The following is a 26,501-nucleotide window of genomic DNA, read 5'->3' as shown; positions in this document are numbered from 1 at the left end:
TCTTTTTTTTTTTTTTAATGGCCAACTAGCAAAAGAATTTAACATTTTCTAGACCACTTGTTTTCCATAAATAAGAAGTTTCTGGGATTAAAACTCCTCCAAAATTAAGAAACTTAACAAAAAGTTAACACAGATCCAGAAGAATCCATCTCCAAGTTAGTCTATCAGAAGAGTCAGAACCGAAGATCTTGTAAGGCTTCCTGGATGTGCGGAAACTATCAGATGAGAGCTACAAGCCGCAAGCATGCCTCATCTTGTTGCAACTTGTGAATTGAAAACTATCACGCCTGATCCCAATGGCCCAAGCGAAGCATATCACAGAAGGCCGCACGTCCACGAGGTTTAACCCTATAGAATATGCAAAGTCTATCTATTTCATAAATATGTACATAATTCCAACTCAAGCCACCGTTATATAAGCAATAATCAACTTAGCATAATTATTCAAAAGTATTTACAATCTCAAAAAATCACAAGTAAACTTGTACAACTATTTGAACAATTATTCAAAAAAAGGCTAATTTAATATCTTCTACATCATAAAATTCTCTCCCAAGCCCTAACCCTTTTGCTGCATTTGAAAAAATAGAAAATAGGGAGTGTGCTTTATAGACTTAGTTAATTTCCAAAATCTCTAGTGTGATCAAGCATAAAATTATTTTTTCTACATATAAGCAATTTAACAATATTAAGACAAATTTACCAACATAATTTTTTTTTTTCAAAATATGCATGCATAATGGTAAATCATTAAAATGCTCTGTCAATCTTTGGTGACTACGATCATGAACAGTGCCATGACAAGGTTCAAAAAAAGCTAGTCCCTAAATATAAAACATGTAATCCATTAATGGGTGCCAATGATCAACCCTAACTGGTTAAGCCTAAAGAAAACTAATTCTAAATCATATGGCCATGATTAATCCTATGACAGAGCAAAAAATTAGTCCTAATAATAACACATATGATGCATTAGTGTGTGCTAGCAATCAACCCCAATGCTAGTGATCTTGACTGATTAGAGGTAGAAAAAATTAATTTTTAATATGTGGCTGACAATAAATCTCGTTGGCTAGACACGAATCATAGTCAAACCAAAGATTTTTTTCATAATAACCCATTTCTCATATAGAACATACGCGTTTTTCGACAACATAAGTAATGTCAATGAGAATTTCACATCTTATTTTCATAAACAAGAAAATTATTTTCTTTCAAAAATTTATGCATTTAAAACAAAAGTGAGCATCTCTTTTAAATGTTATGCGGTATTGAAACAAAAATTCCATCTCTTTCCACACTTTGCAGTTGTACAAATAAATCACATATTACATAATCATGGCAGAATAAGGATTATGCTTGATCCATAATTTTTGAATTTCTCTTTTTATGTAAGCATACATAATTTTTTAAAATTTTTAATTTTCATACATTTAAATATTTTCTTTATCAATCATTCGTTCGATACTAAGCAATATAATTTTCCAATTTAAAATACATGGCATGCATTATAAAATCATCCAGAGTAAAGGAAACTTGTATTTTTGCTCCAAAATCTCTCAAAATTTATCAATCAGAAAAATCATTCAAAAACCTAAAATAATCAAGTATCTCTTAGACTCCTATAAGGTATTATTAACTAAAATATCCGATGGTCGAGTCCAATTGAGACCGCTAAATATAGCCTAACATCCAAAGATCTCAACCACCCCTTGAATCTAATAATTAAATTATTATCAATCGCTAACATGATAAGTTCACAACGAAATGAAGTTCGGGGTTACTTAAATATAAAAGAATCATCTTGATCATACCTCCTCACTATTCAGATCTGAATTTTCGCTTGATGAGGTTGAAGTTACTATGTTAGATCTAATTTGTCGATTAACAAAAAATTAAACAATTGAAGAAATTTTGACTCGATCTAGGTCAACAACATAGATAGAAAGAAGAGAGAGAGAATGACTCAATCCGATCTTGGTCTTAGCATGATCTACTTGGAATGAGTCAACCAACATAGGAAGGAGAGAGATATTCAGTTGAGGGCCAATTGGATTTTTAGGCCTGATCCATTTGGTTAGATCCAATTAGAGACATAGAGTACTATTCGATCAATTAGAGGCATAGAGTACTATTCGGTCTGGGTCAACCAACAAAGATAAAAAGGAAAGAGAGAGATTTGGTCTAGGTTCAATCAAGGTCTAACTTATTTCATCCAAGTTGACCAACATGAAAAGGAAAGATACACTCTATCTAGGGAAATTGGGTTTTTAATGGCAGATCCACTTACTTGTGGTTCGATCAAAGACCTAGTTTATTCGATTTGGATTGACCAACAAGGGTCTAGGACTAAGCCTAGACAAATTGTAAACCTGATCTACAGCAGGACAGTGTCTTCCTCATTTTCCTACTCTTTTTCTTCCTTTTTTATTCTTTTTCTATAGCAAAATAGGGTCTCTCTTCCAACAAAAGGGAAGATGGAGAGGAAGAGGAAGAGAAGAGGTCAAGTGAGAGTGATGGCAGCCAGGTCATGGCAGCTGGAAATCACCAACCAATCAACAGCAGCAGGTAATAGTGGTGGCCAAAAGAATTGGATCAAATATGAGAAAAAAATCATACAATAGGGCCTTTGGTTTGACTAAAAGTCGAAGAGATCGGGCTTAACTTGAGGGAGAGTAGAAGAGAGCGAGGAAAGGGGGCTTACTGGTGAGGCGTGAAGGTGGCAGATCTTGGCTGTTGGTAGTGGATTTCAATGGAAAAATGACTAGCAATGCTTGGAACAAGAAAACATGGGAGAAGGTTTGAGAGAAAAAAAGTTGGAATTTTTTGGTGGTGGAGCTCGACTATGATGGCACGATGACCACCAAAGAAGGAAGAGAGAAGCCTGGCGATGGATCATCGGAGTGGATGAGGATTTAAAAAAGGAGTTTCAAAAGGGGTGAGATTGCTTTTTGGGTAGATCTCATGTAGGCCTGCTAACTTTGGTCCAAACAGTATAATTTGATCCAATTCAATCTAACCTGTTTAGATCTAATCTGATCTATTTTAAAAATGCTATAGTACCGGATTGTTCTAAAATTAGACTCATTTCATTTTTCGGATAGACTAGATTTACTGAATTCTGACCTAACCTGATTTGACCCATTTGATATTTAGGTCAATTTTGGATCTTCTGCTTGATGACTTGATTCGATCTAACCTGATCCATTTGAGGCTCTAAGTTATGATTTAAGACTTATTACTTATATGAGTAATATCTCTAATATAAAGATATATTTAAAATTATTTTTGTATCTGTTGGGTATAAAGTACCCTCCAACCGAAGTTTATAAAGATCGATCCCTCCAGGGCTCTTCCGGCTCCCGACCTTATATGTGGCGCCTCTCCGAACTCCCTCGGCCGTCCGGATTTCTCCGACAATGAGTTCCTCCATTCGTCTACTGGACCGCCCTAAAAGTTCCCTGAGCCTCGCTGACAGTCGACCTCCTACAGCAGCCAACCATTCCCCGGATCTCTCCCGGACTTCTTCCGGCCACGGACGACCCTGCTTTGAACTTCTTCCGGGCTTCATCGACATCCGGACTTCTCCGACAATGAGGTTTCTACAGTAACCAGACTCCACCCAAGTTTCTACAGCGATCGACCGCCTCTCAGATCCTGATCGAGCTCCTGCGAGAGCCGAACTTCTGCTACGAACGGTCTACTCCGAACTCCTACAGCGGGCTGTCTACCCCAGATACCTACTGTAAACAAATTTCTTTCGAACTTCTGTTACAAGTAGACTCCAGCCGAGCTACTCCGTAGCGAGTGGGCTCTGGAAGAACTTCTACAGCGGGACACTACTTCGAGCTCCTACAACAATTGATCTTCGATCGAGCTCCAACAATAAGTGGCCCCCTTTTTGGCCTCCCACGAGAATCAGACTCCGTCTGAGCTCCCACAGCGAATGGATTCCGGACGAGCTTTCGCAATGGACGGGCTCCAGCAGTTGGATTTCTACAATGGCCGATCGCCCCCGGATCCCCCATACTCCTCCAATAGGCGAGTCTCTCCAACGCTATCCGAAGTCCATCACCGGCCGACCTCCTACCAAGCTCCCAGTGAGACCGGACTTCCCTAGCAGTTGGGCTCCTATCGGACTTCGCCAACCAAAAGTCTTCATCCTAGTCTCTACAGCAAATGGTTCTCACCTGTAACCTCAGTGCCCAAGGCCTCCGACCGCAGTAGGCTCGTCAGCGACCTCGAAAACGTCCAAGCTTCTCCTGGACCGACGAGACAGAGAGCCATTCCACTCCCTCAGACATCCCAACCGAGCTTCAGCTGACAAATCCGAACTCCCTGGCAAGCCATGACGAGGGCCGCTACCCTGCTCCACTCTCTGCAACGGATTCCACGCGGCTCCACCCCTCTTTGACAAGCCACGACAAGAGCCACCATCCTGCTCCACTCTGCAGCGGATTCCATGCGGCTCCACCACTCTCTGGCAAGTCCCGACAACGGACACCACTCCACTCTCCGCTACAAGCTCCACGTGGCCCTGAACGACCCCTGACGCCACTACTCTCCGTAACAAACTCCACGCGGCTCTGAGCGGTCCACTACCAGACGGTTGCAGGCATCGCTGTCGGTCAATTATACCCTCCATCTATAAATAAGGATCCCCAATGCGTTCTTTTCGAAGCTGGTAACTCTGTCTCGAAACTCTGCCAAAATTTTCGCTCGAGCACTCCATTTCTGTTGAAGCAGAGTACTGACTTGAGCGTCGGAGGGTCTTGCCGGAGCACCCCCAACTCCGGTTTAGACTTTCTTTGTAGGTCCCGGAGGCGGCCGCGGTCATCCCAGCTCCAGCTTCTCCAACTTCGACGGAATTCTGCACCAACAAAATTGACGCTAGAGGAAGGACGTGTGTCTTTGCAGTATCCTTGTTCTTAAAGGAGTGCTCAACGGGACTGATTCTGATCATCTTCTCCAACATTCTCTTCTCCTTCTTCTACTAGATCTTCACCTGATGCCTCTCCGCAGAGCATCCACCAGGCGATCCATGGCCTCCACGGCCAGATCTCAGGCTCCGGCCTCATCTCCAGCTTCCCAAGCTCCTCCTCCTCCTCTGGCAACAGTGGTCGACAAATTCATCCGACGCCGGCCTGAAGGTAGGGAGAATCGATCGAGGACCCTGCCGCGATCGGAGCCACCGAGGAGAGAAGAACAACCTGAAAATCGGCCTCTGATCGGGATCGTCTGCACCATCCCTAGAGAGCCCCGAAAGGGAGCGGCCAGCGGATCGACTGGACCGCCCAAGCGGCAAAGAACCGAAGGACCTATAACCTTTACTGAAGAAGATGCCCGAGAGATCCGATTTCCCCATAATGACGTGGTCGATATCCAAAACAGTCCAGGGCTCTGGTGGATTTTCTGGTTGTGAAGACACCGTCAGCCTACAACGCAATTCTCGGCCGACCTGGCCTCAACGCTCTCCGGGCTGTAGTATCAACCTACCATCTGAAATTAAAATTTCCTACTGATTGGGGGGTCGGAGAAGTTAAGGGAGATCAGGCCCTGACAAGGCATTGCTATAATATAGCCCTGCAGGAAAGTGGTCAGCCTGACCCCTGTCCGGTTGATGGATTGGACACCCGCGACGACCCTACGGAAGAACGGGGCGGGCCAATGGAGGACCTTGTCTCAATTCCTTTGAATGATGGGAATGAGGAACACGTGGTGAAGATCAGCACCAACTTGGGGAAGGAGGTGCGGATGCAGCTTATTAATTTTCTGCAAAAGAATGCGGATGTTTTTGCTTGGATTTCGACGGACATGCCGGGGATCGATGCTGAAGTTATGCAGCACCGTCTGGCCGTCGACCCCAAACACCGGCTGACGAAGGAAAAAGTTCGGAGTCATGCACCGGAGAGACAGGTGGCAATAGTCGAGGAGGTTGATAAACTCCTAAAGGCCAGGTTCATCAGAGAGGTCGACTATCCGAGCTGGGTTTCCAATGTGGTCTTGGTTAAGAAGGCGAACGGCAAATGGAGGATGTGTATAGACTTCAAAAAACTGAATAAAGCCTGCCCGAAGGACAGTTATCCTCTGCCCAAAATCGACCAACTAGTAGATGCAACCTCGGGCCACGAGCTTCTCACCTTCATGGATGCGTTCTCCGACTACAATCAGATCAGGATGGCACCTGAGGACGAAGAAAAAACTGCTTTTATAACTAACCATGGCCTTTATTGTTACAGGGTCATGCCTTTCGGCCTCAAAAATGCAGGGGCGACATATCAGCGGCTAGTGAATAAGATCTTCAAAAAGCAGATCGACCGCAACATGGAGGTCTACGTGGACGACATGCTCATAAAGAGCAGATCCTCGGTGAACCACGTCACCGACCTTGAGGAGACCTTCAGTGCCCTTCGAAGATACAAGATGAAGCTGAACCCAGCCAAATGCGCTTTTGGAGTAACCTCAGGAAAATTCCTGGGCTTCATGGTGTCGGAGCGCGGGATCGAGGCAAATCCGAAAAAGATTCGTGCCATCCAGGAGATGACCGCCCCGAGGTCAATAAAGGAGGTTCAGTGCCTCACCAGAAAAGTAGCGGTCCTAAATCGCTTCATCTCGAGATCGGCCGAGCGATGCCTACCTTTCTTTCGGACCCTCAAGCAGTCCAAGAACTTCTGTTGGACCGTTGGATGTCAGCAGGCATTCGAAGAGCTGAAGAACTACCTCGGCTCATCACCATTATTGGCAAAGCCTGAGCCTGGAGAGGAATTGTTCCTATACCTGACGGTTTCCCCTGTGGCCCTCGTTGCAGTTTTGATTAAGGAAGAAGTGAAAATTCAACGGCCGATCTACTACATAAGCCGAGTATTGAGAGACGTCGAAACCAGGTATACTAAGTTAGAGAAACTAACTTATGCCTTGTTGATTGCAGCTCGAAGGCTCCGACCTTACTTTCAAGGACACACCATAACACTGCTCACCGACCAGCCGATTAAGGCGGTTCTGCATCGAGCGGATGCCTCCGAAAGAATCGCGAAATGGGCAGTCGAGCTCACGGAGTTCGACATCAACTATCGACCTCGGCCAGTGATCAAAGCCCAGATATTAGCGGACTTCGTGGTGGAATGCACTATCCCAGAGGAGGCCGAACTTGGACAAGATGAAGCCGATAATCCAGGGCTCCGGCCGAACTCCCCCGAGGAAAGAGCCGATCTCCCTGATGGTTCTTGGGCCCTCTACATGGATGGTTCCTCCAACATGTCAGGCGCAGGTGCGGGCCTGATCTTGGTCAATCCAGATGGAATTGTCGCGGAGGATGCACTGCGCTTCGAGTTCCCCGCAATAAATAACGGAGCAGAATATGAAGCTCTGATTGCAGGACTAAAGGTCGCCAAAGAATTAGAAGTAGATCGGCTTCAAGCCTACAGTGATTCTCAATTAGTAGTAGGATAGGTCAGTGAAAATTACGAGGCTCGGGAGGACAGTATGGCTAGATATCTCGAGAGGGTAAGGGAGATCATCCCTACCTTCGGCAGCTTCGACATCAGGCAGATCCCGAGATCGAAAAACGCCAGGGCCGACCTTCTCTCCAAGTTGGCTACACTGGCTCCGGCCGAACTGCCTAAGGAAGTCTTCTTCGAGGTTCTAAAGCGCCCAAGCACGGAAGAATCACAGTCTGTGATGGAGATCAGCTACGAACCCAGTTGGGTCGACCCACTAGTTGCATACCTCAAGGACGGAGTTCTTCTTCCTGATGCAAAAGAGGCTCGAAAGCTTAAGAACCAGGCCTCCCGATATATCCTCTACGAAGGCAAGCTATACAAGATCGTACTCCTTGCCCCTCTTGAGATGTCCCCGGCCTTCCGAAGCCGACTTCGCCTTGAGGGAGGTACATGAGGGAGTCTGTGGAAGTCATATGGGGGCCAGGTCTTTATCCCATAAGCTACTCCGACAAGGTTATTATTGGCCTACCATGTACCATGACTCCATCGAATATGTCCGAAGATGTGACCGATGTCAGAGATATGCCAATATACAAAGGCAACCCGCCTCCGAACTGACACCATTGAGTGCCCCGTGGCCGTTCGCGCAGTGGGGGATGGATATCCTCAGACCTTTTTCCATGGATCAGGGCAGCGGATGTTTCTCCTAGTGGCAATAGACTATTTCACCAAGTGGGTCGAAACTGAACCCTTGGCAAAAATCACGGAAGCCAAAGTGCGGGACTTCATTTGGAAGTCGATTGTCTGCAGGTTCGGCTTACCCAGAACCCTCATCACTGATAATGGGCGACAATTTGCTGGAGCAAAGTTTGCTGAATTTTGTGAGGACCTAAACATCTCCCATAACTTCACTTCGGTGGCCCACCCTCAGGCAAATGGTGAGGCTGAGGTGACCAACAGGACTCTGTTGCAGGGCATCAAAGCGAGACTTGAAAAAGCAAAGGGAGCTTGGGTTGACGAGCTCTATCATATGTTGTGGGCATACCAGATTACTCAAAGACTGCCCACGGGGGAGATCCCCTTTTCTTTAGCTTTCGAAACAGAGGCCGTGATCCCAATAGAACTCAAGCTTCCATCAGCACGAGTCGTGGCGTTTGACGAACAGCGCAACCCACAGGATCTCAAGGCCAACCTCGACTTGTTAGAAGAAAAGTGGGAGATGGCTCGAGTTCGGATGGCGGCCTACAAACAGAAAGTAGCCCGCTACTACAACTCCCGAGTCAAAAGCAAAGTCTTCAGAGCGGGAGACCTGGTGTTACGGCAAGCCACTGCCTCACAACCTCAGAATCAGAGAAAACTTGCCCCAAACTGGGAAGGCCCGTATGAAGTCAAGGAGGTAGTCCGGCCCGGAACATGCTATTTAAAAGAGCTCGGAGAAGCAGAGCTTCTGCGACCGTGGAACTCGAAAAACCTACGAATGTATTACCAATAGCTCCGCCTTAAATAAAAGTTTCATATTTGCATATCTTTCTTTCAGCATGAGTTTATAATGACGGAGAAAAACTCTCCCATGCAATTGGAATTACGCCTTGTTAGGAACAGGAGGAGAACCTCGTCCTAACATGAGCAAAGTCGAAGGCCCAATTTTTTAAAAGACCGGATGGAGGGAGAGACCCTCACAACGGCCCTGATGTGCCCCCACAGTCTTGTTAGGAATAGGAGGAGAACCTCATCCTAACATGAGCAAAGTTGAAGGTCCGATTTCCTAAAAGATCGGATGGGAGGAGAGACCCTCACAACGGCCCTGATGTGCCCCCACAGCCTTGTTAGGAACAGAAGGAGAACCTCATCCTAACATGAGCAAAGTTGAAGGTCCGATTTTCTAAAAGATCGGATGGGAGGAGAGGCCCTCACAACGGCCCTGATGTGCCCCTACAGCCTTGTTATGAACAGAAGGAGAACCTCGTCCTAACATGAACAAAGTCGAAGGCCCGATTTTCTAAAAGACCGGATGGAGGGAGAGGCCCTCACAACGGTCCTGATGTGCCCCCACAGCCTTGTTAGGAACAGGAGGAGAACCTCGTCCTAACATGAGCAAAGTCGAAGGCTCGGTTTTCTAAAAGATCGGATGGGGGGAGAGGCCCTCACAACGGCCTTGATGTGCCCCCACAGCCTTGTTAGGAACAGGAGGAGAACCTCGTCCTAACATGAGCAGAGTCGAAGGCCCGACTTTCTGAAAGATCGGATGGGGGGAGAGGCCCTCACAACGGCCCTAATGTGCCCCCACAGCCTTGCTAGGAATAAGAGGAAAACCTCATCCTAATATGAGCTGAATCTGACTGTCGAGAACATGGGGAAGACCTCGTTCCGACGCAAACAAAGGCTCAGTTGATCGACAGGGAGGAAAGCTTCCTCAACAATACCTTTACGCTTTCACGACCCCGTTAAGAGCAGGGGAAAAATCCTCACTCGAACACGAAAGGGAAAGGGGAAGATAAAAGAGAAAGGCCGACGAACTACTTCTACGACGGATAAAAATAAACTACATCAAAGACATAAGAAACTTCGTCCCAGTCGCTAAGAGGAAACCTGACATGGGCCAAGGATAAATCGACCTCTTCAGGGTAACGGAAAGTTCGGACCCCCGAGCTCGCGTATCGGGAGAAAGCGTCAAACTCAAATAACCCCGAAAGAACCCACGATCATAAACCAAAGGGCAGATCGACACTGCAACGATCGGGAACCCCCAAATAGCATCGGCCTCGAACACGACGAAGGCCAAAAGGAGTCCGGTAAATAACTGGTTAATACCAGAATGGGCGAGGTAATAAGCAATTTTATTCTCATTTCATTGGTGAAATGTACATTACAAAGCCTTGAAGGCTCAAAAAAGAAGGAGAAGGGGACGAGGTAACGGAAAAATTCTCTTCTCATTCTATTGGCAAGGTGCATGCTACAGAGCCTTAATATATATATATATATATATATATATATATATATATATATATATATATAAAATAAACAGCTCGAAGGAAGCTTGGCTTCATCAGACTTCGAACTCCCGGTCCCAGCCATCGTCGAGAATTACTTCAAGTACTTGACTTCTTCTTCCAGTCCCCCTTTCGGATCAGCAATTACTCCAGCATTATCTTCGAAGTACATGTAGATGCCATGATGACGGCGAGCATGATCGGCAACTACTCCAGCATTATCTTCGAAGTACATGTAGACGCCATAATGACGGCGAGCATGATCGGCAACTACTCCAGCATTATCTTCGAAGTACATGTAGACGCCATGATGACGGCGAGCATGATCGACAATTACTCCAGTATTATCTTCGAAGTACGTGTAGATGTCGTCTTTGCCGCACCATAGTTTTCGCTGTCTCACGGTGACGGCGGGCATGACCTTCTTTTTGAGGTCAGGTTCCCCCTCACAGTGACGGCGGGCATGACCTTCTTCCTGAGGTCAAGTTTCCCCTCACGGTGATGCGCACCAGGAAGCCCTCGCGGTCGAAGATGTGGCATAAGCGCAGGCTCTGGGCCGTTAAGGCGAAACATGGCCAGATCTGTCTCTTCTACCCTCACCTTCTTCGCCAACTCGGGAGTTGCAGCGTCTTCCCGCTCGCGGGCTTTCAGACTCTGGGCTAACATCAGAGCCGCATCCGCACCCATATCGGCAACGAAGGAAGACCAGCGTAGTCTACGAACGGGGCTGCGGAAGTAGAGACAGCTTTGAGGCTAACCCAAGTTGGTCTGAGGGATGCGAGGGTACAGAGATGAGGATGACTCGACGGACACCTAAAGCCAAGAAGGAAAGACTGAAGAAGCTCCCGTACAAAGTGAGATCCCCAAAAGGGGGGGAGGCAGGTTTAAATAAGTAATGAGAGCCGGTGCAATAATGACTGTAAGACTCCTCAGACCAGTCCGTGACCGCCGCGTGGCCCACTCACTGTGGCAGGCGGCTAGAGGTGGCCGACAATTAGTAAAACCATTATGGCACCGTACCTGGGGCTGCGTTCCGGCTGGAATTCCAAAAAGAAGAAGTCTTTTCCGAAAAGGTTCCAGTACCAGCGTGCCGAACGTCAAAATATCTGACGACCGCTGAGTACGAAAATTGAGGAGAGCAGCTCCGACCATGAGAATTTTTCTGTACTTCCTTCATTCGGAACCCGAACTTGGAAGTAGGGGGATCGGCGTTGGGTATAAAGTACCCCCCGGCCGAAGTTTATAAAGACCGATTCCTCCAGGGCTCTTTCGGTTCCCGACCTTATATGTGGCGCCTCTCCAAACTCCCTCGGCCGTCCGGACTTCTCCAACAATGAGTTCCTCCATTCGTCTACCGGGCCGCCCTAAAAGCTCCCTGGGCCTCGCTGACAGTCGACCTCCTACAGCAGCCAACCATTCCCCAAATATCTCCCGGACTTCTTCCGACCACGGACGACCCTGCTTTGAACTTCTTCCGGGCTTCATCGGCATCTGGGCTTCTCCGACAATAAGATTTCTACGTAACCAGACTCCATCCAAGTTTCTACGGCGATCGACCGCCTCCCGGATCCTGTTCGAGCTCCTGCGAGAGCCGAACTTCTGCTACGAACGGTCTACTCCAAACTCCTACAGCGGGCCGTCTACCCCAGATACCTACTGTAAATAAATTTCTTCCGAACTCCTGTTACAAGTAGACTCCAGCCGAGCTACTCTGTAGCGAGTGGGCTCTAGACGAACTTCTACAGCGGGACACTACTCTGAGCTCCTACAACAATTGATCTTCGACCGAGCTCCAACAATAAGCGGCCCCCTTTTTGGCCTCCCACGAGAATCGGACTCCGTCCGAGCTCCCACAGCGAATGGATTCCGGACGAGCTTTCGCAACGAACAGGCTCCAGCAGTTGGATTTCTACAACGGCCGATCGCCCCCAGATCCCCCATACTCCTCCAGCAGGCGAGTCTCTCCAACGCTATCCGAAGTCCATCGCCGGCCGACCTCCTACCAGGCTCCCAGTGAGACCGGACTTTCCTAGCAGTTGGGCTCCTATCGGACTTCGCCAACCGAAAGTCTTCATCCTAGTCTCTACAGCAGATGGTTCTCACCTGTAACCTCAGCGCCCAAGGCCTCCGACCACAGTAGGCTCATCAGCGACCTCGAAAACGTCCAAGCTTCTCCTGGACCGACGAGATAGAGAGCCATTCCACTCTCTCAGACATCCCAGCCGAGCTTCAGCTGACAAATCCAAACTCCCTGGCAAGCCATGATGAGGGCCGCTACCTTGCTCCACTCTCTGCAACGGATTCTACGCGGCTCCACCCCTCTCTGACAAGCCACGACAAGAGCCGCCATCCTGCTCCACTCTGCAGCGGATTCCATGCGGCTCCACCACTCTCTGGCAAGTTCTGACAACGGACACCACTTCACTCTCTGCTACAAGCTCCACGTGGCCCTGAACGACCCCTGACGCCACTACTCTCCATAACAAACTCCACGCGGCTCTGAGCGGTCTACTACCAGACAGTTGCAGGCATCGCTGTCGGTCAGTTATACCCTCCGTTTATAAATAAGGACCCCCAATGTGTTCTTCTCGAGGCTAGTAACTCTGTCTTGAAACTCTGCCAAAATTTTCGCTCGAGCACTCCATTTTTGTTGAAGCAGAGTACTGACTTGAGCGTCGGAGGGTCTTGCCGGAGCACCTCCAACTTCGGTTTAGACTTTCTTTGCAGGTCCCGACGATGGCCGCGGTCATCCCAGCTCCAGCTTCTCCGACTTCGGCGGAATTCTGCACCAACAGTATCTTAATTTATTTTGAAAATAATATTATTTATTATTTATTTTTGTGGTTAATAGTAATTGGCTATATGATAATTAAAATGTAACTAGCTACACTTGAATATGATACGAAACCTAGTTTTTCAAGTTGCGGCTAGGTTATAGATGGACCCAATCTGACCTGAATAACCATTGGGTCAAAATGGTTGTGGACTCAAGCCGACATGGCCCAATCTGCTATTAGGTTGAGTCTGGATCCAACATTAGAACTCAATCAAGGAATTGGATTGGGGTCACGTATGATCCAGTCCAACCTGATTCATTTGCATCCTTAGTTCTTATAAAAATATTACTAAATATGTAAATTACCTAGAATCCAGTGAAGAGGCTGGCAACTAGCTGAATTTAAGAAGTAGGAATAAAGAAGAGCATCCTTTGTTTTTCCCAAAAAATAAGAAAATATTATATTGTAAAGCAAATGGACTAATATATATAATTACTTTTAAATATTATTTCAAATAATGATTTAAACTTCGTTATAGCTACCCTTGCAAGCAGCATATTATGATGATCATTTGTTTTCCCTTCTCCTTCCCAAAGGCATGGAAAAATAAACAGTATTTTCCCATGAATCAAGACCAAGCGGTGGGCCAGCCAAAAAGACTCGTAGAAGGGAGAAATTATTGGTTGGACCTCATTCACCGTGCACCAATTTATTAATTAGAGGGAGGGAAAATGCATTAAATATGTGACGGGGCATACCGTTAAGGAGGGAAAGGGTATTAAATATATTGTCGTGTGCCTTATTAAAAAAAAAATAAAGAAAAAATGATTCAATTATCTCTCTAACATGCACTCCATGCTCTTTAGAATCTCAGCTCAGAATGGTCTATTATAGCTCGTCCGTAGCCGAGCTAAGTTTCTTGCTGCCAAATTCATCTCTCTCTCTTTCAAATTAAAAAGTTCAAATTGAGTGAAATTTCTCTACGATCGAGTCTTTTGTAAAAAAAAAAAATATATCTTATTCGAATCAATCTGTACGATAAATTTAGAAAATTATCGAAACTCCGAGATAGATACGACTTCAATTCCTCCCCTATAAATAAAGGAGCTCCGAAACCTTTAAAAGCTCCCGATTCCTTACTCTCTCCTCTCATTGTTCTCCATCTCTTAACTTGAGTGTCGGAAAATTTTCACTGGAGAACATCCTGATGAGGACTTTTTATAGGTACTCGGATGAAGCTCTAGTAGTAGTCTCTTCTTCGGCCATCTCCATCTCGATGGCTGACCTCAGACGAGGAGATTAGAAGCAATACAAGTTATTCCTAAATAATTCTTATAATCTATCTTTATTTCTCTTTTTGGGTGGAATGTATAAATTAATTATTTAAAATGAGTGTAAATATATCCATAAAAATTAAAAAATAAAATATTAAAATAAAATACTATGGAAGACATGCAAAAGAATTAATTTCATAATACAGATCTAGTATGATAGATCACTTGTCTCGATGTCCAATTTGTAGCACTATTAATCTTCTCTCTCTTATTCTTTTCCTATCTTTCCTTTCTTTGCATTATTACAACCACTGGGAGTTCTCGGTAACATTAGCAATGTGCGAAGATTCTTTTCACAAAATTAAGGTATAATCATATACTTTTTCATTGAAAAAATACAAGGGTTTGGGCTATATTTTCTACCATACAATCAGAACTAATGCACTATTTTATATATTTAAGTTTCTATAAAAAAAAAAAAAATCATAAATGAAAGAAGGGGAAAATGCATGAAAACCATCACCATATGCAAATAAATACGTATTTATACATCAAACAAATTAAATTTTCTTAACCAAAACGTTTAGCATGTTCTCATGATCGATCAAATGGAACAATGAAAGAAAGAACGCATATATGTACTCCTTAATCATCCTGTAGCACGGTATGACAGTTCTGAAAGCAAGCATCGACGGCCAAATACATGGATCATCCAACAATACATCGCAGCGACGGGAGGGCAGGCAGGAGTGATGTCGGTAAACAGCATGTATGCCGTGGGGAAGGTGAAGATGAGCGCCTCGAAATTCCGCGTAGGCGACGAGAGCGTGCAAGCTCAAGCACAAGGGAATGGCGAGACTGGAAGGTACGTTTTGTGGCAGAAGAACCCTGATCTTTGGTACTTCGAGCTCATCATGGGCGGCAGCAAGACGAGCGACGGAAAGGAGGCGTGGAGGCATGCAGTCGGCTTCCGAACAATCGCATGCCTCCAGAGCCCTCCACGGCCGCTGCGTCGATCACTGCAGCTATTCCCCTTCTCCTCACACTCCTAACACACTACGCATCTTTGTACACGGGTTGTTTTCACATGTAATTTAGCAAGCTAAAGGCAAAACAAATTGAAACAGAGGGAACGGTGAACCACAAGAGGAAGATGGAGGAGATTTGGAGCATCGAGGAAGTGGACGAGAACCAAGTGAGATGATCATAGCTCAGCCTCATTCTTCTCCCATGTTCTTTCAGACATGGAGGAAGGTAGAGGTTTTGAAGAGTGGCTATGCGAAGTAGACAGGATTCTGCAAGTGAAATGGGAGAGGAGTGCAAAAAGTTGCATTCCCTATTCATTCTAAGCAAAATGCCATGCTTCACTGCCAGCTACAGACTACTTAATCAACCATGATGGGAATAATTGTAGAAACCAAAGAAATAGATGATCCACTTTGGACAAGTCAATTAAAAACAAGATGAACATATTACTCCGCTAACATTTCTTATACCTCTGGGGCAATTATTGCAAAACGTTGACACGGAAAACAATATTGAGGAAACATCAGAAAGCACATGAATGCAAGACACAACAATTCTTGATCTCAGGTCTAGCCAGTGAGTGCTGATGCTCCTGATATGATCTCGATCAGCTCTGTAGTAATTGATGCTTGACGGGTCCTTTGGATAAGGAGAAAAGAGGGTTATGTCAGCACTAAAATTTTGCCATCAATAATGAAACTTGCAGAGAGAGAGCCACGGAGACCAAGACACACACACACAAAACAGACACATACTGTTATGACCCAAGCCCAATTGAGAAGACCCAAGCCCAATTGAACAAAAAAAAAAAAAAAATAGAGGATATTGAAGGAAGAAGACCCCCCGTTGAGAGTCTTCTTCCCACTGTGAAAAAGAGGGGAATCCGAGTAAAAACCGAATTTTCCTCTATAAAACCCAAGCCCCTCGCCTCCTTCATTAAACATCGGAAATTTTTCTTTCATCTCCTTTTTCTCTCAATTTTTTCGTTATTTATTTGCCCTCGGATTGAAGGTTTTTACCGGTGATTTCGTGGCCTAAAAATCTCCACAAAGAGCAAGGTATCCTCTCCTCAATCTCCTCTTGATTATAAACTAGAATTTTTGCCGATTATTACGATGTTGTTTTGGGAAAAACTTTTGGTACCAAGAACCCCTGTATCGGGTTTTTGTTTTGGGTTGTTTCCAGCGCCGTCCGCCGCCGGCGAGCACCCAGACTGGGTGTCGCAGTTGCATCGCCTCGGGTTGGACCTCCCCCCTCGTCGTTCCGGCGAGATCCCGTAGGGGATTTGGACGGGAAAGAACGGGGGATCACGTCCCCTGTTTCGGTCTAAACAGGGAAGAAGAAGAAGAAGAGGAAGAAGAAAAAAAAAGAAAAAAAAGAAAAAAAAAAAAAAAAAAGAAAAAAAAGAAAAAAAAAAGAAAAAAAGGAAAAGGGAGAAAGAGAAGGAGAGAGAGAGACTTTCTCTCTCTGCTCTCTCTCTCTCTTAAATTTTTTTGGAATTTATGGATTTTAATAATAATAATAATAATAATAATAATAATATAAGAAGAGTTTTTATGGATCAATCAAAAAAATCCTGGACGCTGTCATCTAGTCGATCCATTTGAAGATATTGGATTTTAAGAATTTTTATTTTTTTATTTTGATAAAATTTTGATCAAAAAATATGATATTTGACGTACCAGGTTCAGAAAAGAATTTTCAAGATTTTTAGGATCCTTAATTTGGATTTTCTTTTGAGGTAAGTAGTATTTTACCTTTACTGAATTTATCTGATAAATTATAAATTTGAATTACATTAATTCGTGGCATGCTTGTGATTGAAAATAATTGTTGAAATTTTTTTTATGATTGAAGATAATTGTTGAAAATTATTTATGATTGAAGATATTTGTTGAAATTATTATGATGATGTATGATCATAAAGAATGATATGATTAATTGACTCGAATATCATTTATTTATATTATTATTGAAATAATATATGAATTGAAAGATGATATGAATTGACAACCTGGCTATGTAAAAGGCCCCGCCAATGAGGGCATATACGTTGGCAAATGATTTGTTCTGAGGATTTATATCGCCAGCGAGACCAACGATGTATCGCCAGAAAGACCAGCGACAAACCGCCAGCGAGACCAGCGATTTCGAAGGACTTTGCTGCCAGATGATTCACAGCCTACCGCAAGAAGATACGCGGTATTATGACCCTGCCACAGGAAAAATGTGGTCATAGTTCATGGTTGATAAGAACTTAAGAAATTTGATGAACTTAAGATGATAAGCATAATTTGAAATTATGATGAATTGAAAATTTATATATATGATTTATTAATGTAATAAATTAAATTATGAATTCATGAATTTACATATTGATTATGTTATTATCATCGAACTGATATATATAATATTATTTTCTGATTTATTTAATTAAAAGTATGCACTGCTTATTGGGCTATTTAGCTCATGATGAGTTATATTTTTTTTTTACAGATCCAGAAAATTAGCGTGATGCAGGATTTCGATTGGAAGAGCGATTAGAGATGGAGTTAGTTTATTTGATTTAAAATTTTCTCAGAATTGATGCAAGATTTTATTTTAAGTGTTAACTTTATCAGACAATTATTTTTCTTTTTGACACTGAATTTTGATTTGTTATTTGAACTAAATTTTGATCATTAAAAATTAAAATTTATTCAGCTTTATGTGTATAATATCATGATGAAATGCTTTGCATGTTTATGAGAAAAATTTTTTATAAATATGCGGCGGTTGTCATGACCATCGACTCAAAATCTTGGGTCGAGAACGTGACGATTTTTATGGTATCAGAGCATAAGTAGATAGATAAAGACATGTAGAATAGAATAGACGAGTGATGGGTAGATATTAGGAAATTCGAGAGGTTAGTTATAATGATTATGATCTAACCTATCTTAAGTTTATAACTTTATTAAGGATAAGTTATCATCCCAAATTTATCATAGGTCAATATGCCCCCACGATGAATGAAGAATACTCAAGGAGCGGTAGGAAGGACATCAAATCCACTTGGTGATAACACTCTCCAATTAAATAGCAGCACATCTCAGCAGAAGAAAATCATTGACCCTACTGGAAACACTCCGATAGTGCAGGCAGAGCCGAATATGACTCAATTAATGCAAACTCTGATAGGAGTAGTACAAACACAGCAACAGTTACTTCAACAACAACATGCGCAGCCACGTCAGCATCCTCCACCAACATCTGGACATGGAGAACATCCGATGCAGAGAAACAACATCGTCAAGTTTAAAAAGCTGGCTCCTCCAGCCTTCAAAGGGACCATCGAGCCACTGAAAGCAAACAACTGGATTATGGAGATGGAGAAGACATTCGCCATGCAAGAATGCCACGATGATAAGAAGATCCGCTACACAGCATATCTGTTACAAGGTGAGGCATACAACTAGTGGCATATATTTGAACAAAAATATGAACACGATAGGATACCACTCACTTGAAAGAGATTTCGAGGTGAATTCTTTGACAAGTATTTTCCTCGAAGTGTCAGAATACAGAAAGAGCAAAAGTTCATTCATCTGAAATAGGGGAACAGATCCGTTGCGGAGTATAAAGCTAAATTCACGAAGTTAGCCAAGTTTGTTCCAAGATTAGTTAAAATTGAGCAAGATAGGGTACATAAATTTGAAATGAGATTGAAGACGAAAATTAAAAAATAAATTGTACCCTATGAGTTAACTACATATGCCTTAATTGTGAATAAAGCTCTAATAATTGAGAGGGAAGTTAATGAACCACATGCTGAGAGAGAACGGAATCAGAAGAAAAGAAATAGATTTGGTGGAACTCAAGGACGAAATCAGAACAATAAGGATCCAGTAAAGAAGCCAGTAATTGATAAAAATCGTGAGAATGAGACGGTTAGATGTTCGAGATATGACCGAAGAGAGCATGAGTCTTCTAATTGCCCATGGAATACTGCTTCTTGTTTTAGCTGTGGATAGAAAGGACACAAAATTGCAGATTGCCCCCAGAGGAATGAGAATAGATCCACACAAATAAAAGATGGAGGTCAAAAGCCGAAAACTCAAGAAAGGATCTATGCACTCACACAACAGGATGCTCAAGTCTCTAATACTGTGCTAACAGGTACCATTTCTGTATCTGATAATTATGCTTTTTTTTGTTTGATTCTGGTACTACACATTCCTTTATATCCACTACTTTTATTAGACAACATGATATAGTATGTGAATCTATGAAAACTAAATTATATGTTGAGACACCAGTAGGTGGTATTTTGAGTACCGAAACTATGTGCAAATCATGTAGTACCAGAATAGGAGAAAGAGAATTACCGACAGATTTGGTGGTCCTAGATATGCATGATTTTGATGTCATTCTAGGAATAGATTGGCTTGCTACTTATCATGCCTCTGTGGACTATTATAAAAAGAGAGTGAACTTTCAAATACCAAAAGAATTAGTATTCAATTTTGATGGAAGTATAAAAATCACCCCTCCACGTACTATTTCGTATGTGCAAGCTAGACAGATGCTAAGAAAAGAATGTAGAGGTTATCTAGTATTAATAAAGAGTACAGAACATGATGAATTGAGATTACAGGATATTTCTATTGTAAATGAATTTTCGGATGTATTCATTGATGATTTATCCGGACTACCACTGGATAGAGAAATTAAATTTACCATTGAGTTGGCACCCAATACCGATCCGATTTCTAAAACTCCTTATCGAATGGCTCCCATGGAGTTGAAAGAGTTAAAAGATCAATTACAGAATTTATTGGATAAAAGTTTTATAAGACCTAGTGTGTCTCCTTGGGGAGCTCCAGTCTTATTTGTGAAAAAGAAAGATGGTAGTATGAGACTTTGTATCAACTATAGAGAATTGAATAAGAACACTATCAGAAATAAGTCCTCTACCTCGAATCGATGATTTGTTTGATCAGCTGCAAGGTGCACAAATTTTTTCTAAAATTGATCTTCGTTCAGGATATCATCAATTAAAAATCAAAACAGAGGACATACCAAAGACTGCATTTAGAACTCGTTATGGATATTATAAATTTTTAATGATGCCATTTGGATTAACCAATGCTCTAGCAACCTTCATGGATTTAATGAACAGAATATTCAAATCCTATCTCGATAAATTTGTTGTTGTATTTATTGATGATATTTTGATATATTCAAGAAGCAAATTGAAGCATGAAGAGCATTTACGGTGTGTACTATAAATATTGAGGAAAGAAAAGCTTTATGCCAAATTAAAGAAGTATGAATTTTGGTTGGACAAAATAATCTTTTTAGGACACATCGTATTTAAAGATAGAATTTTTGTAAATCCAACAAAAGTGAAAGCTGTGATGCAGTAGAACAGACCTACAAATATTTTCGAGATTCGAAATTTTTTAGGAATGGCAGGTTATTACAGACGATTTGTAGAAGGATTCTCCAGTATAGCTGCACCTTTGACTCGTCTTACTCAGAAAAAGATTAAATTCGAGTGGACCGAGGATTGTGAACAGCATTTTTAAGAGTTAAAACAACGATTAGTTTCAGCCCCTATCTTTACTATACCAACAAGAAATGAAGGATTCACAATATATAGTGATGCATCTAAAAAGGAACTTGGCTGTGTATTGATGCAACATGGTAAGGTAGTGGCTTACACCTCAAGACAATTGAAACTATATGAACAGAATTATCCGACACATGATTTGGAGTTAGCTGCAGTGATTTTTGCCCTGAAAATTTGGAGACATCATTTATACGGTGCGCAGTGTGAAGTGTTTACTGATCATAAGAGTTTGAAGTATATTTTTACGCAGAAGGAATTAAACATGAGACAGAGAAGGTGGTTAGAACTGTTGAAAGATTATGATTTAACAATTCATTATCATCCCGAAAAAGCTAATGTTGTCGCTGATGCCCTTAGTAGAAAATCCATAAGAAATTTGACTATTTTAATCACACATCAAAGCCAATTATTGGAGGATATAAGAAAACTGAAATTACACATTCGAATATATGACTCAACAGCACGATTAGCCAACATGAGGGTTCAACCAACACTCATTGAAAGAATTATAGTCGTCCAGAATGGTGATCCACAATTAATGAAAATAAGGGATTCAGTGGAAGCTGGTGTTCAATCTGAATTCAAGATACATGATGATGGTTCGTTGAGGTTCAAAAATAAAATTTGCATACCCAATGATTCAATACTCAAACAAGAAATACTTCAGGAAGCCCATCGACCGGTTATACAGTCCATCCGAGAGGTACTAAGATGTATAGAGACTTAAAAGAAATATACTGATGGAATAATATGAAGAGAGAGATCGCTCAATTTGTGGCTCAATGTTTGATGTGTCAACAAGTTAAAGCTGAACATCAGAGACCCGCAGGACTACTTTAACCTCTCGATATTCCAGTATGGAAGTGGAAACATATCACTATGGATTTTGTAACTGGACTACCTAAGACTCCAAGTAAAAATGATGTAGCCTGGGTGATTGTGGACCGATTGACAAAGTCTGTACACTTTTTACCGATTAGAGTTGGATTCACTTTGGAAAGACTAGCAAAATTATATATGAAAGAAATTGTAAGGCTACATAAAATTTTAATGACCATTGTATCGGATCGAGACACCAGATTTGTATCATAGTTTTGGAAGAGCTTACACAAGGCATTAGGAACAAAATTGAACTTCAGTACAGCCTTTCATCCACAGACTGATGGCCAGTCAGAGAGAACTATTCAGATCTTAGAAGATATGTTGAGAACTTGTATTTTAGATATGAAAAATTCATGGGATGAGCATCTACCTTTGATTGAATTCGCTTATAATAATAGTTATCAGGCTAGCATTGGTATGGCACCTTATGAAGTATTATATGATAGAAGATGTCGATCACCGATTCACTGGGATGATGTTGGCGAGCGGAGAATATTGGGTCCCGAACTTATTCAACAAGCAGTCGAGAAGATTCAATTAATCAAAGAACGACTTCGGACAGCACAAAGCAGACAGAAAAGTTATGCAGATAACAGGAAACGAAAATTAGAATTTCAAATTGATGACCATGTATTTCTCAAAGTATCTCCTTCAAAAAGAATCTCAAAATTTGACATTTGTGGCAAATTGAATCCTAGATATATGAGTCCGTTCGAGATTTTGGAAAGAATTGGTGAAGTGACTTATAGACTTACCTTACCACCTTCACTTGCCGGAGTACATGATATTTTTCATATTTTTATGTTGAACCATTGCAAGCTAAGAAGGATCTATCATAAGAAGAATATCCGATACGGATCGTGGACCGTAAAGAACAAGTGCTAAGACGTCGCAACATTCCTCACGTCAAAATACAGTGGAGTCGACATTCGAAAAGAGAAGCTACTTGGGAACTAGAGGAAGGAATGAAGCAGAAATATCCCCAACTCTTCGAGACCACAGGTACGAAAAAATTTTGAAGACGAAATTTCTTTTAGGGATGAAGAGTGTTATGATCCAAGCCCAATTGAGAAGACCCAAGCCCAAGCCCAATTGAAAAAAAAAAACAGAGGATATTGGAGGAAGAAGACTCCCGTTGAGAGTCTTTTTCCCATCATGAAAAAGAGAGGGGAATACGAGTAAAAATCAGATTTTCCTTTATAAAACCCAAGCCCCTCGCCTCCTTCATTAATCATCGAAAATTTTCCTTTCATCTCCTTTTTCTCTCAATTTTTTCGTTGTTTATTTGCTCTCAGATTGAAGATTTTTACCGATGATTTCGTGGCCTAAAAATCTCCACAAAGAGCAAGGTATCCTCTCCTCAATCTCCTCTTGATTATAAACTAGAATTTTTGCCGATTATTACGGTGTTGTTTTGGAAAAAATTTTTGATACCAAGAACCCCTGTTTCAGGTTTTTGTTTTGGGTTGTTTCCGGCGCCGTCCGCCGCCGGCGAGCACCCAGACCAGGTGTCGTGATTGCGCCGCCTCGGGTTGGACATCCCCCCTCGTTGTTCCGACGAGATCCCGTGAGAGAATTGGACGGGAAAGAAAGGGGGATCACGTCCCCTGTTTCGGTCTAAACGGGGAAGAAGAAGAAGAGGAAGTAAAAAAAAAAGAAAAAAAAAGAAAAGAAAAAAAAAGAAAGAAAAAAAGAGAAGGGGAGAGAGAGAGAGAGACTTTCTCTCTCTGCTCTCTCTCTCTCTTGAATTTTTTTGGAATTTATGAATTTTAATAATAATAATAATAATAATAATAATATAAGAAGAGTTTTTATGGATCAATCAAAAAATCCTGAACGCTGTCATCTAGTCGATCCATTTGAAGATATTGGATTTTAAGATTTTTTATTTTTTTTATTTTTATAAAATTTTGATAAAAAAATATGATATTTGACGTACCAGGCTCAGAGAAGAATTTTCAAGATTTCTAAGATCCCTAGTTTGAATTTTCTTTTGAGGTAAGTAGTGTTTTACCTTTACTGAATTTATTTGATAAATTATAAATTTGAATTACATTAATTCGTAGCATGCTTGTGATTGAAAATAATTGTTGAAAATTTTTTTTATGATTGAAGATAATTGTTGAAAATTATTTATGATTGAAGATATTTGTTGAAAATTATTATGATGATGTATGATCATAAAAAATGATATGATTAATTGACTCGAATATCATTTATTTATATTATTATTAAAATAATATATGAATTGAAAGATGATATGAATTGACAACCTGGCTATGTAAAGGACCCCGTCAATGAGGGTATATACGTTGGCAAATGATTTGTCCTGAGGATTTATATCGCCAGCGAGACCAACAACATATCGTCAGAAAGACCAGCGACAAACCGTCAGTGAGACCAGCGGTTTCGAAGGACTTTGCTGCCAGATGATTCGCAACCTACCGCAAGAAGATACGCGGTATTATGATCCTGCCACAAGAAAAATGTGATCATAGTTCATGGTTGATAAGAACTTAAGAAATTTGATGAACTTAAGATGATAAGCATAATTTAAAATTATGATGAATTGAAAATTTATATATACGATTGATTGATGTGATGAATTAAATTATAAATTCATGAATTTGCATATTGATTATGTTATTATCAGTGAATTGATATATATAATATCATTTTCTGATTTATTCAATTAAAGGTATGTACTGTTTACTGGACTATTTAACTCATGATGAGTTATATTTTTTCTTTACAGATCCAAAAAATTAGTGTGATGCGGGATTTCGATTGGGAGAGCAATTAGAGATGGAGTTAGTTTATTTGATTTAGAATTTTCTCAGAATTGATGCAAGATTTTATTTTAAGTGTTAACTTTGTCAGACAATTATTTTTCTTTTTGACACTGAATTTTGATTTATTATTTGAACTAAGATTTGATCATTAAAAATTAAAATTTATTCAACTTTATGTGTATGATATCACGATGAAATGCTTTGCATGTTTATGAGAAAAATTTCTTATAAGTATGTGACGGTTGTCATGACCATCGACTCAAAATCTTGGATCGAGGGCGTGACACACACACAGAGAGAGAGAGACCTATTGTAAGTGAGCGTGAGGCGGTCAAGCATTTCACCAGCATTTCTGCTGGAGCTATCCATGGCTGACATCCTTGCTCCTAATTCACTGCATGCATTTTCCAGGGCAGCATTGAACAGAACCTGCCACACAACAGGGAACTCCAGAATCCAACCAAAAAATAGCACATAGCACAAACGACACAACTAATGCATGGTTATGTCATGACAGATGAATCATGATTCATGCAGAACTTAAAAGAGCTGCTAACATGGCAAGCAACTGATGCAGCAAGCATCTTTTCCACATAAATGATAGCTAACGCTAAGCTTATTAGCGAAACCTCAGTTCCAACAACATTTGCCCATAAATAAGATGAAGAGCTAACACTAAGCTCATCAGGTAAACTTCTCTTCCAACAACATTTGCATATTTCTAAACCTTCCAAAATGAGTCATTGAATCTACAACCATGTTTGCTTGATATTCAGACACCCATAAATCTGGAACATTACCCCCAAACCACAAATATCTGGCAAAAGATGCAATGAAGTCTCCACTCTCCAGCAAAAGGAATAGACCATTTCTATGTCCAATAATCAACTTCTAATCTAACTTGGCCCAAATACTTCCATATCCTTCCTGCTTGGCCCAAGCTTAGCAAGTCAAGGCCACAACATAGCCAAGTTAGCATTACCTGTTTTCCCATTACAATACTCCTAATATTTTCAGCAGCCACTCCATATCCAACATTCATTCCCTTATGTCTAGTTCTCTTAAACATATTCGAATTTCTGACAACCCCAGAATATAAACATCATTATCCTGATCCTTACGTGAACCTAGGAGATAACTGCAACAGTATGATACAAACAAAAAGAAACAAAGAGTAAAATGAATTTTATACAAAATATAATGCATAAGCTTGTGAAGGATAGCACATACACAAAAGAACTGGAAATATGCCAGATTCTGAAGCACTTCAGCTTTTGTTTCACCCCCTTCTATTTCATATGAAACCAAATTACCAAGTTTACGACCTGATTCCGACTCTCTCTCTCTCTCTATGACCTGTGTGCAGTATAAACTATAATATTGATCATTGCTTAACCATGCTTGGGCAAGAAAACAGCAAGAAAGAAAATTCTGATTACCTCAGGAGACAGTATGGTTGAAACTGTTGGAATAAAAGAGACAACAGAATGGAACTTGTTGAAAATGATTCACAAAGCATCGTGCTCAACATTCTTTAAAATATCATCAGCAAGAACAGAAATCTGACCGACAAACAACAGAAAAGATGGCCAAGAAAAAGAAAGAAATTTAAGTAACATGATTAAGTGTTTCAGATTTATCATGCATTTATATCCCATGGCTGTATTCTCAGTTACCGAGAGCTATCTCAAAGCATGTAGTCCATAA

At 41.6% G+C, this 26,501-nt stretch overlaps 1 pseudogene; it reads right to left on the bottom strand.

The window, feature by feature from the left end:
* Positions 1-15,888: 15,888 nt before the first annotated feature.
* LOC109504967 (ATP synthase subunit gamma, mitochondrial-like) overlaps positions 15,889-26,501 on the bottom strand; it is a 13,060-nt pseudogene continuing 2,447 nt past the window's right edge.

Source organism: Elaeis guineensis, chromosome 2 (assembly GCF_000442705.2).
Source record: "Elaeis guineensis isolate ETL-2024a chromosome 2, EG11, whole genome shotgun sequence".
Classification (NCBI taxonomy): Eukaryota; Viridiplantae; Streptophyta; class Magnoliopsida; order Arecales; family Arecaceae; genus Elaeis; species Elaeis guineensis.
This window is presented reverse-complemented; position numbering and strand designations above follow the sequence as displayed.